The following is a 13025-nucleotide window of genomic DNA, read 5'->3' on the forward strand; positions in this document are numbered from 1 at the left end:
TCTACTCAATGGAAAATTATGCATTTCTTCAACTCTATGAAGAGTTTCCAATAAAATGGAAAATGCTTAGCTGTTACGTTCAAGGAAAGTTATGATGTCTAATTTATTTACAGTGAATTATGCTAATTCACATACACACTGAAACAAACAAAAAACCCTAAAACTTACATAAAGAAAAATAGACTGGAGAGGAATACACCAACACGCTACTGATAATGACAATTTTCAGTGGGTGAAATGTGGTTGATATTTATTTACTTCTCTCAATGTTTCCAAATTCTCTCCACTGGTTATCTAACACATCCAGAATAACAACAGCTTTAACTGCAAGATCACAATTTAAAGAAACAAAAGTCACTGAGGTAATTTGACAAGGGGTCTATGTCCAGAGCCATTAATATACCCACAACTTCTGACCTAGTCATTTCTCTTAGGAATCTGTCCTGAGGAAGTAATTCCGCTTTCAGAAAAAGCCCTAGGCAGGGAGATGTTTTCTGCCGGGAAAAACTGGAAACATCTAGAAGCCAAACACTGCAAAAACAGTTAAATAAACCCAGGTTCAGCCACTTGACACCACTATGTATTCATTAGGAAAGAAAACGATGACAAAAAGCATGCTCTGTAACGCTAAAGAGAAAACTCAGCATTCACAATTAAATGTGCAGTATGCCTATAACAGGGTTTTTTTTCCTTTTTTTTTTTTAGAGATGGAGCCTTGTTCTGTCACCCAGGCTGGAGTGCAGTGGTGCAATCTTGGCTCACTGCAATCTCTGCCTACTGGTTTCAAGCGATTCTCCTGTCTCAGCCTCCCAAGTAGCTGGGATTATGGGTGCATGCCACCAGGCCCCAGCTAACTTTTGTATTTTTAGTAGAGATGGTGTTTTGCCATGTTGGCCAGGCTGGTCTCGACCTCCTGACCTCAGGTGATCTGCCTGCCTTGACCTCCCAAAGTGCTGGGATTACAAGTGTGAGTCACTGAGCCCAGCTATAACAGGATTTTAAAAATGCTATAGGTGTTGAAAAAAATACTCAAAGAAGATGAAATGAGTGGTTATTGAAGGCGAGCGGGATGATGAGATTGTGGGTAGTTTCTTTTCTTGATTTTCCAGCATTTTCTGTAATGTACTTGTCTTGCATTTATAACTCTAAAACATAATGAGTAACCGAAAACAATTACTTGATTCCAAACCGCAGTTCACCAGGGAAGGCTGGTGGAGAGCAAGTCCCTTGGTCGGCAGTGGAACAGGAGGGAAGGGTCCATCGCGGAGGGACCGATGAGATCTGACTAATTAACTCCATCACTGACTAAGCAGTGAGTGGGTGAAAAGGAATTGCTGGGCCTTGCAGAGGTCGATATGGGGAAGGGAGAGATAAGGAATGCAAATACACAGGTTTGTGGAAATCACTTGACAGTCAACAGACCACTTCTGGTGGATGAACATCAAATCCTGGCAAACCCTTCTGACTCCACAGGTCAGGGAGAGGAGAGCTAAGGGCAGCCTCTAGGGGACCTGAAGAGAGGACATGCCCAGTAGGACCTGGGAAGCCTGAGTGTAGGAGTCAGTACTGCCAGTCTTTAACGGAGGATGCTGGGGTTGACCAGAGGGCCCTGAGGCCAGTGTCCAGCTCACAGAGTCTGTGATTTGCATTGCCCTTTTCTCTTGAAATTTTCTTCCTCATCCTCCAGGGTGTGGCCAAAACGGCTTCCCCTCTGAGGCCTTCCTTCATGCCCCCTGCCTGGACAGCACATCGTTTATTTGTGGGTCTACGACTCAGTGCCACAGGTCAGAACTGATTTTGTTCCATGTGAAAGCAGCAGAATATACACCCGTCAGCTGAGGAATGTTTCGGATGTTCCAGATACCGTGCTTGGCTCCCAGTTGTCCCGGGTCGGGTTAGAGTCTGGGTCTGTGTATTTGTGCTCCAGTTACCTCATGCTGCATAACAAACATTCCAAAATTTAGGGACTTTATTTTGCTCGCCTCTGTGGTATCAGCTAGGGCAGCCAGAAGGCGGGGGCAGGAATTGTCCAAGGCACACTCACTAACGGCTGGTGACCGATGCTGTCTGGGACTGTAGCCGGGACCTGAGCTGGAACTGCTGGCTGGAACACCCACAAGTGCTCCTCCCTTTATGGCCTGGGCTTCTTCACAGCGTGATGGCTGGGTTCCAAGAGAGAGAAAGGAAGAGAGAGAGAACACGTCAGGCAGGAGGAAGCTGTATTTTCTTTTATGACCTAGCCTCAGGAGTCACACAGTGTCACTCCCCTGTGTTGTATTGGTTAGAATCGAGTCACTAAAAGGGACTCATAGTCATGGGAAGGGGAATGAGGCTCTACCGTTTCATAGGAGGAATGTTAAGGAACTTGCAGATGGGTTTTCAGTCCCCACTGTTGGCCTTTGTTGAACACCTCTTCCTTGCACCTAACACAGAGCCCCAAACAGAGTATTAGGCAAAATTGCTGGTTGAGTCAAACTGCCATTTGGATTGCAGAAGATAGACTGGTATGAACACACTTCCTTCCCAGTAAGTCATTCAGAAGCACAAAATGTTTGGAGAAGTCAATCACTTCCTGCCTGCAGCTGCCCACAAGCTTGGGAGTTGGGTAGGTCAATACTGCACAACTGAGGCAGGGCTCAAGCTAGGAAGGAAAACCCAGCACACTAGGAGCCCGAGACCTCAACTCCAAGACTTTTGTGACAATGCTTCCTGCTGCTCTAGACTGCAGTGGAGAAGAATTCATGTTGCTCAGAAGTTACCTGGAGGCTCTGCCAGGGAGGAGGAATGCACTCTAGGGGGAGATCTGAGTGCATTCTTCAGGATCAACTTTGGAACCAACTCCCCTGGGCTGGAATCCTGCCACTGCAGATTAATGGATTGTATGCTTCCTTGGGCAGGCTACCATGCCTCTGAGCTTCAGTTTCCTCATCTACAAAATGGGTATAACGCTTTGCAGAGTTGTAATAGTAAATGAGCTGCTATAAAACAGATAAGTGCTTGGCATAGTTCCAGACACAGCTTTTCCTGAATGCACTCTTCATTTTATCAGGAATTCTTGACTCTATTCCTCCATAGGTCTCCTTGTCTTTAGGACTGATGGAGCTTTGACCAAGCCCCAAATCAGCTTTATGTGAGACTGTCAAAGCTGGGTCCTCCAGACTTAATTCTCCAGCTCGCTGGGAAGGCCCCCTACCTCCAAATGCCGCTCTTCCCCTGGCCTGCATGTGCTTGACATTCCACCAAAGCCAGTTCTTTGCACCTTTTTTGTCTCCAGGAAGCCCCTGTCTGTCACTAACGTTTGCTGATTGTATGGCACTTGCTTTATCCTGTTCAAACTACCTTTCGGTCTTTCCAATAGCCTTGGGAAGTAAATTGGAGATTTGTTCCAAGGCTACTCAGCTGGAAAGGGAGGAGCTGGGATTTGAACCTAACATTCCTTGTGAAGTTCTTAGCTGGAAGCAGTCTGAGTTCCTAACTCCAGACACTTCTAAGTTGTCTTGTGAGCACATCCTACCACTCCAGATAAGGTACAAACAAGTTAATCCTTATCAGTTAAAAATAAAACATTAAGGGCCAGGCACAGTGGCTCACGCCTATAATTCCAGCACTTTTGGGAGGCTGAGGTGGGAGGACTGCTTGAGCCTAGGAGTCCGAGACCAGCCTGGGCAACATAGTAAGATGCTGCCTCTACAAAAAAATTAAAATAAAAATTAGCCAGGCGTGGTGGCATGCCCTACAGCCCTAGCTACTTGGGAGGCTGAGGTGGGAGGATGACTTGAGCTTGGGAGGTCAAGTCTGCAGTGAGCTGTGATTGTGCCACTGCACTCCAGCCTGGGTGACAGAGTGAGACCCTGTCTCAAAAATACATACATACATATGTAAAACATTAAGAGCCTTCTCTGTGTCTCAAGTGCCCTGTCTATATCACATCTACCCCAGTATCTCCAGACCTCTGAGATAGATAGATGATAAATAGATAGATAGATAGATAATAGATAGACAGACAGACAGTTCATTGTTCTGTATGTTTCAGGCTGTCTGCTATGTGCTTGACATATGATTTATCTTATTTAGTCCTCCTAACAGCCTAAGGTGTCTCTGGCTCCATTTTACAGACAAGAACAAAGAGAAGTGTAATAACTTGCCCATGTTCACACATTTGTTTGGCAGCAGAACCTGAAATAGAGCCCCGGACACAGGATTTCAGAGCCTGATCCCCAGCCCTTAAGCACTGCGCCTCACTGTCACCCACATGAAAAATGGTCTAGGAAATGTGTACATGACGAAGCATGGAGAAGAAGGTATTGCAGAGAAGGGAACCAGCCGGAGGAAAGGCCGAAGGGGTGAAGCTGCCCTGTGTGTTCAGAATCACTGGAGCACAAAGCGTGAGAGGTCACAGAGGTGACAGCAGGGGCCCTGCCTCTAGAGAGAACACCTTCCAGGGAGCGTGCAAGCTGGAACTTGTGGTGGCATTTGAAAGCACTCTTCTTGGCCCTGCCTTTGGGGAACAGTGTTCAGGTTCCAGCATCATCACCAGTCATCTCTCACCCCCAGGCCCAACTGCCAAGGGAGCAAGCAGCGGCACTGCCTCCAGCATCTGCCCAGGAGGTCCTGGCTTGAAGGGTTGCCTCTTCTGTGGAATGTCTGTGGTCACAGTGGTAATCAGAGAAGTGGGTTTGTGTTTCTGGGTTAAAAAAACAAACAAGCACAACCAGCTCCTAACCTGCCCGGATCTGGGAAGCCGTGAGGTGCACGGTGTACCAGGAACATGGCTTTGGAGTAACAATCTGAGGCAGAACCCCATCTCCCCTACTTGTCTCTACTGTGGGGCTTGGGCTGGTCTCTTAACCACCTACTGAAGGTACAATTTCTTTCTTTTTTTTTTTCTGATACAGAGTTTCACTCTTGTTGCCCAGGCTGGAGTTCAGTGGCACAATCTCGGCTCATCGCAACCTCCAGCTCTTGGGTTCAAGTGATTCTCCTACCTCAGTCTCCTGAGTAGCTGGGATTACAGGCATGTGCCGCCATGCCTGGCTAATTTTTTGTATTTTTAGTAGAGATGGGGTTTCTCCATGTTGGTCAGGCTGGTCTCAAACGCCTGACCTCAGGTGATCTGCCCGCCTCGGCCTCCCAAAGTGCTCGGATTACAGGAATGAGCCACTGTGCCTGGCCTAACAGTTCTCTAATTTTAGAATAACCAAGAATTCCACGGGGAATACCAAGGAAAATGCAGCTTCCAGGGTCCCTCCCCTGAGAGATTCCATTTCTACGAATCTGGGGATGAGATCAGTAATTTGCACTTTTGCAGGCTCCACAGGTGATTTTGAAGCCATCACGGGGAAAATAACTCTGCGTATATTATAAAACTTCCCATGGATGCCAGTGCCCATGCTTAGTTGATGCTCTCCCCAGCTGATAATTATTAGTGTTTAGTAGTGAAGGTGTCAAGGCTAGGAGTAAGTTTGCTTTCCTTTCTTCACTCCACATTTTTTGTTTGTTTGTTTGACAGAGTCTCATTCTGTCGCCCAGGCTGGAGTGCAGTGGCGCTCCAGCTCACCGCAAACTCCACTTCCCGGGTTCAAGTGATTCTCCTGCCTCAGCCTCCCTAGTAGCTGGGATTACAGGCATGTGTCACCATGACGGTTAATTTTTGTATTTTTTAAGTAGAGACAGGGTTTCGCCAGACCTGGCCAGGCTGGTCTCGAACTTCTGACCTCAGGTGATCCACCCACCTTGGCCTCCTAAAGTGTTGGGATTATGGACATGAGCCACTGCGTCCGGTCTCACAGATTTTTTTTTTGAAGGCTTTCTCTATGTTAGAAAAAAATCGCTAGGAGTTTTGGTGCCTGAGAAGACATGGAATTCTTTTTTTAACATCTGATAAAGATAGCACCGTTTTCCCCTTGCCTCCTAGGAGGCTCAGAGCAAGATTTTTGTGTAAATTGCAGTATTCTTTCTAAGTCAGGATTTCTTTTCTTTTTCTCTTTTTCTTTCTTTCTTTCTTTTTTTTTTTTTTTTTTTTTTTTTTTTTTTTTTTTGTTGAGAGGGGTCTTGCTATGTCACCCAAGCTGGAGTGCAGCGGCATGATCATAGCCTCCTGCAACCTTGACTTCCTGGGCTCAAGAGATCTTCCCATCTCAGAATTGCAGGTAGCTGGGACTACAGGCACACACCAACATGGTTGGCTTATTTTTTTAGTTTTTATAGAGACAAGGCCTTCTATGTCGACCAGGCTGGTCTCCAACTCTTCACCTCAAGCTATCCTCCTGCCTGAGCCTCCCAAAGTGCTGGGATTACAGGCTTAACCCACCCAGCCTGGTTTAAATCAGGATTCCTGACACAAGAAATTCTTGCCTGCTGCCAAGCAAAGGCACATAGACTTCCTTACACTGTTACTGTCCTTCTATTCCAGGCCTTGCTGGTGGATTGCTTCATTTCTTATTGTGAACAGCAGCCTCCAGTCCTTTCGGAAGTATGCACTGTAAAAGCCAGTCCTCACTTACCTGACTCCTGAGAGTTGGAGGTGCTTTCAGTGGAGGTGGATCTGCTTCTGTGCTTCCGTGGGAGGGTTAAGGCTGCAGCGAGGGTGTGGCAAACCAGGTGTCACTCTGGCAGCAGAGCTGGGTGGAGGCGGGACCATGTAACCAGTGTGTTTGGAATGGGTGTTGGCTGATTCTGATCCCAGGCAGGCAGGCGAGGTGAGGCAGAGAAGGAATGTGCTGACTCATGAACTCCTCCGTCTCTCTGAGGGTGAGGGCTGCCCCGAGGGAAGCTGGGGAATGTGGAGAGAAAAAGATCACCATGGAGCTCAGGATGAAGCCTGGGAAAACAAGAGTCCCAGCCCCAAAAGTTCAAGGCCTCTTTCATTCTAACGTTCCACCACCAACCGTGTACTAAGGACCTGGGAAGTGCAGGCCCCCCACTAGGGGCTGGATTTGGGGCCACCAGGATATCTGCCACCGCAGACATTCAGACCATCAAGTTCTTAGTTTTCGATCTGCCTTTGAGGACATCTGCCTGAGGCTGAAAGAATCAGGCTTCCTTCTTTTTTATTTCCCAGCATCTTCAAGCAGCTACGCTTCAGACTCAGCAAGGTGACATGGGCAGATCACTTGAGCCACTTCACCTGTAGAATGGGTGCTGGCGGTTGGGATGGAGGGCAGTGGAGCTCTGAATCCCAGTGTCTTCCCTCCTGTTTGCTGGCGTTAGCTTCTTTTCCTCCGGCCCCGTGATGGCTGCACATTCTGATAGAAGCCTGGTGGGGACAGAAGTCCCATCCCAGAAAGTCTTTATGCAGCCGGCCCTAAGTAGTACTGGCTTAGAGCCACCTCCAGATGGGTTAACCGTCTGGGTGTTTGTGTCATATTTTGCCTTTCATTAAGGACGCACCAAAACCATTGAGCTCTATGGACATGTAGCTTTCTTTCCAAATAGAGCTCCAGCTCTAAGGAGCTAGGGCCGGAAAGCAGAGGCGCAGTTCTGAGAAGGCTCAGTCCATCTTCTGGAGGGACCCCAAATAGGATTCACCTATGAGAGAGAGAGAGAGAGAGAGAGAGCCTCAAACACTAGGCTTCAAAATATGAGGCACAAGGGTGACGATTCTACCAACAGGTTTTTATGCCCAAGCCAAAGGTAGCCGGAGGACACTGCCTGCAAAACAAAGCCCCAGCCCAGTTGCCCCCAGTGGGCATTAGGGACAGGGCAAATTCTGGCCTGTAGCAGCTGGAAGACTGTGGGCAAGTCACAGGCCACCTTGGAGGCATCCAGTCCTCCCAAGTAACGTAGGGAGAATTCTGTCTCCTGTGGAATTGTTTGGGGAGATGCAGATGTGAGTGCTCCAGGGACCAGGGACCAGGGACCAGGTAGTGTGTTGTTCTCACTGCTTTCAGCTCCCCTCTGCCTTCCAGGAAGATGAAGGTGAGGATCTTGGGACTATATTCTCTGGGGTTGATAAGGAGCCATTTGGGGCCCTGCTAGGTGCATTTTTGGAAATGAAATCATAGACATAGGAGCACTCCTCAAAAGTTACCATATCAGATCATGGTGGACTTCAAGGCCCGTAACTCCACAGTGTGGGCTTGCTTCTAAATGCTGCCCACCCTTGTAGGGCAGACAATTTCCTGTCCTTATTGAAAAAGTAAACGGAAACTCACTGAACTGCAGTGAGTGGGTCTCTGAGTCTGTGATTACTGCCAAGTATTATACCTCTGACTGGTCAAGATCACATTAGCTAATGCCTGATGCCCACTGGGTCTCCTAAATGTTGTCCTTGTCCTATAGGGGAAGGGAATAAATGGAAGCATGGAGGGGCCTGTCTGGGTCTGCGAGAGAAGAGTGAGCCCCTAGGGAAGTCCTGTCCCTTTGCTGAGGCTCACCTGGTTTCTTGGGACCTGGGTGAATGAGGCCATTTCAAAATGAGAGATTGCAGCTGGAATAATGAGCTGATCTGCAAACTCCACTTTCCAGGTGCTTCTAATCCTTCTTCCCTCTCAAATAAGTGCAATCAGCCACTTTTGTCTTAAAAATGTGGACACAGGCTGGGCGCGGTGGCTCACGCCTGTAATCCCAGCACTTTGGGAGGCCAAGGCGGACAGATCACCTGAGGTCGGTAGTTTGAGACCAGCCTGACCAACATGGAAAACCTTGTTTATACTAAAAATACAAAATTAGCCGGGTGTGGTGGTGCATGCCTGTAATCCCAGCTACTCGGGAAGCTGAAGCAGGAGAATCGCTTGAATCCTGGAGGTGGAGGTTGGGGTGAGCCAAGATCGCGCCATTGCACTCCAGCCTGGGCAACAAGAGCGAAACTCCATCTCAAAAGAAAAGAAAAAGTGGACATATTCTTACTTTCCCAGTCACTAGCATGGGAGAAAAGAAAGCACCTTTGCTGCGTAGCTGTGATATTCGGCCTGATATGGAAGGGAGACAAGCCCATGGGCTGTTCTAGAGGGGAGCAGTGGAGCGGGGCGGGGAGCTGAAAGAGAGGTGATGCCAAGGAACGGGGGAGTGGGCCATGGAAGGCTCCCCCACCCTGTGAAGTGGCCTTTCTGTTTCATTCCTCAAACTCAAGCAAGATCTTAGTTTGAGTGTGGCTGTATTTTCGTGTGTGTGGAAGGAAGCAGGTGTACAGCCACGGCCTGTGCATGAATTGATGGGGGACAAGACACAGTAGGAAGGATGGGCGAGGGCACCGCTGACCTGCGGCCGGGCCTAGGCAGAAGGACAGGCCCTGCCCTCACAGAGGCCCTGTCTTGAAGAAGAGAGGTGACTGACTTGATGGTGTTTGCCAGGCCAAAAGGGCATCAGCTTATCCTGAAGACAGTGAGGAGCCATGGGAAGCTTTTAAGCAGGGAATGAATACGGTCAGATTTGTGTGAAAGAAAGACCACTGTAGGTGCTGTGGGCAACCCCCCAACATCTATTATCTATAGAAAGTCATCATCTATAAGGAGCTTACTATAGCCACCCCTTTAATCTAATGATTTCCATCTACAAGTTTGGGTTTTTTTGTAAAGACTTAAATTATAAAATATTTCAAACATAGAGAAAACGAGGTACCACTTACTCAGATTTCACAGAAGTTAATATATTGCTGCAGTTGCTCAGATATTGCTATTTTATTTCAGAAATAAGAAGTAACACACATAGACACATTTCTCTTCCTGCCTGCCCAGAAAACTGCTACCCCAAAGTAAGTTTTAATAATTCCCATGTATATTTTTACACTTTTGTTATAAACACAGTATATATCTACATAAGTGTGCATGGAACACTTTGTTTTGACATTTCCTTGAAATACACTTGAGAATTCTGTATTTCTTTCTTATTTTTATTTTTATTTATATTTATTTATTTATTTATTTATTTATTTATTTTGAGACGGAGTCTCGTTCTGTAACCCAGGCTGGAGTACAGTGGCGCAATCTCAGCTCACTGCAACCTCTGCCTCCCGGTTCAAGAAATTCTCCTGCCTCAGCCTCCCGAGTAGCTGGGATTACAGGCATGCGCCACCATGCCCAGCTAATTTTTGTATTTTTGTAAAGACGGGGTTTCACCATGTTGGCCAGGCTGGTCTTGAACTCCTGACCTTGTGTTCCGCCCTCCTCGGCCTCCTAAAGTGCTGGGATTACAGGCATGAGCCACTACTCCCGGTGAATTCTGTATTTCTTAATAGCTTACTGCACAAAGACCAGGTTTTCATGAATAAACTGAAATAGAGCATTGAGGCTGATTTTAGGCTAATTTATGCCCACAAAATGCTTTGGCCTAAAATATTCTGAGAAGCAAAGAGAACATCTGCTTTATTTCAAATCAGCTGTTTATAAGCACACTCCCCACTTACTTGCTTGATAGGGTCTCAGCTGAAGCCCCAGAAAGGATCAAACAAATCATCCACACCCTCTATCGGAGTTTACATCTTTCAAGAGAGTCTTGAGTCAGTATCAAGATCTTCTGGGATCTCAGATCTTTGCTGCTTTTATCTCCTCTCTCCTACAACCCCAAGAAAGTCCCTTAAATCACCTTGGTGCTTCCTTTCTGGGCCTCCTGAGTAAACATTTTCAAGAGCGGTTTGTGGCTGCGGTGCTTGCTGAGGCCTTTCAGGCAGGCAAGGAAGACACATTCTTGGAATATGCAGCCATCCTATACAAGAGCAATTGCTGTCCTTCTTGGGTAATTAACTTCCCACCAAGCAGCCGTTTGGTCTCCTCAAGGGATAATACCACGCTGGAGTCTCAGAGTTAATCTCCGTTGCTGGCAGGTAGGATACTCAGCAGCGACAAGAGCTAGAGGAGCCTCGGTGAGAGGTGAGCCATGCTACTGGCTTCTGCATAGACTCCATCTCTGCCACGCTGGCTACTCCACTTATGAGCCAACTATGAGTGGTTGGGGACAAAGACTGATGTCTACTGGTGGAGTCATCCCACTAAGTTATTTAGTGCCTATTTTTTTTTTTTTTTTGAGACAGAGTCTGGCTCTGTCGCTCAGGCTGGAGTGCAGTGACATCATCTAGGCTCACTGCAACCTCCACCTCCTGGGGTCAAGTGATTCTCCTGCCTCAGCCTCCTGAGTAGCTGGGATTACAGGTGCCCACTACCACGCCCAATTAATTTTTGTATTTGTAGTAGAGACGGGGTTTCACCATGTTGGCCAGCCTGGTCTCGAACTCCTGACCTCAGGTGATCCACCTGCCTCGGCCTCCCAAATTGCTGGGATTACGGGCGTGAGCCACCACACCCGGTCTTTAGTGGTTATTCTGCAGTAGATGTTCTCTGATGGGCATTAACATGCAACACAGAGATCCTCACAATTTGTGCGTACTCTTGTAGGTCCACTGTCTGCCTTTGCTCCAGATTTTCTTGTCCCTGATCTCCCAATCTTGTTGGTTTGGCCCCTCATCAGCCAGCTCAGCCATTCCTCACTGCTCACGCATCTGTGTATATTCTTATCTCAGGCCACTCTCTTTCCACACAAAGTGGAGGGCCAGTGCACTTTACCCAAAGCCCAGCCCATCAGGAAGATTTCCTTGAAAGCCCTTTCAGGGTCACCCATATGGGGCTGTGGTACAGCAGCAATCCATTTTAACTGGTACCCACATATCGAGCCAACTCACCCGTGAACCAAGCTCTGACTTTCCCCATCCTGTGTCAGCAGGTCATAGGAACCTCTTGCGGGGCCAAAGGGGTGAGCGGAGGGAGAAATGTTGGTGCCACAGTGATGGTGCCACGTGGGGCTGCCACTTCATCGTCTGGCCCACTCACACGCTCTGCCCCATGTACACCCGATCTTGAGTCCACGGCTTCCATCTTTTGAAGAATTGCTTGCTGGGCCTGCCAACCTTATCAATTGGTGGGTCTGACGTTACCCAGCTCATGATGGGCAGTTCTGGTGACATGGTCATTTGATGTCCATGGTCAGTCTCCTTCATGGGACAGCTTTCCCGCTATGGGGTGATGGCACTTGGGCTGGTCTGGTTAACGTCTCTGGTTTTGATGGCGCTGAGAAAGCAATGCTCTGAAGTTCTGCTGCTCTTACACTTGGGTCCTAAGGCTGCTCTTCAGCATGGTCTGCCCTTTGGCTGTAAGAGATGGGCCACTATGCCTTTAACTACTGCTAAGGAAGCCCTCTGACTTCGCAGTTTGAACTGATGGTGACTTGTCCTCGGCCTGTTATTTTCTCTCTTTAAAGCATGAATGGTGTTTAGCAAGAGCTGCTCAATTCTACCGTCCTTATGATAATCCCTTTTCCCTTTATTTTGTTTTAGAGGTGGAGTCTCACTGTGTCATCCAGGCTGGACTGCAGTGATGTCATCGTAGCTCACTGTAGCCTTGAACTCTTGGGCTTAAGCCATCCTCCCACCTTGGCCTCCTTAGTAGCTGGGACTATGGGTATATATTACTGTACCTGGCTAATTTTTAAAAAAATTCATAAATTGGGGTCTCACTTTGTTGCCCAGGCTGGTCTTAAACTCCTGGCCTCAAGTGACCCTATAGTCTCAGCTTCCCAGAGTGTTAGAATTACAGGCATGAACCGCTGCACTTGGCCTCTCATATTTTTTACATGACAGAGACATCGAATGAGCCAGGACGTCCCCTTCCATCTATATCCCATTCCAGTTAACTACATACGAGAGTCTTTGCATTTGTGTAGCTAGAGCAAACCAGGCAGAGAAGAAACGGAAGTGAGTTGTCCAGTTCACCCTGAGTTAAACACCAAGCCAGCACTAGCTTCTGGGCTCTACAGAGTAGATAGTGGGTCAGACATCTCTATGGCAGCGGTGAGGTACTGCTATTAGTCAAGGACATTTTAGTGATTTTCTGAAAAACCTCAGGGCGGATAGGAGTTGGGGAAAGTATTTTCACAGTGGCCGTGGTGAATATAAGCTCTTTTGAATATGGTGCTTCTCACCTTGGGAGATTCTCTGGTGAGACGTCATTTGTAGTCTGTGATAATAGTGGCTTCTGCTTCAACATTTCCACTCCATCTCTGTCTGCACTGACTTTCACTAACACTGAACATCTCTTTCC

General features: G+C 47.6%; 1 long non-coding RNA gene across 2 annotated transcripts in view; it reads right to left on the minus strand.

Annotated features, from left to right (window-relative positions):
* Positions 1–236: 236 nt before the first annotated feature.
* LOC105729826 (uncharacterized) overlaps positions 237–13025 on the minus strand; it is a 164629-nt gene continuing 151840 nt past the window's right edge. Inside the window, exons 3-5 of one of the 2 annotated variants that reach the window (XR_001110316.2) lie at positions 7127–7527; positions 6504–6772; positions 237–2162 (exon numbers count right to left, since the gene is read on the minus strand). This is a non-coding gene — a long non-coding RNA (uncharacterized LOC105729826). Of the gene's footprint in view, positions 2163–6503; positions 7528–13025 lie in introns of both variants that reach the window. The other variant, XR_010338908.1, reaches the window with a different exon arrangement.

The sequence above is a fragment of the Aotus nancymaae genome, unplaced genomic scaffold (assembly GCF_030222135.1).
Source record: "Aotus nancymaae isolate 86718 unplaced genomic scaffold, 86718_ANA_hifiasm-v0.15.2.pri h1tg000067l, whole genome shotgun sequence".
NCBI classification, from domain to species: Eukaryota; Metazoa; Chordata; class Mammalia; order Primates; family Aotidae; genus Aotus; species Aotus nancymaae.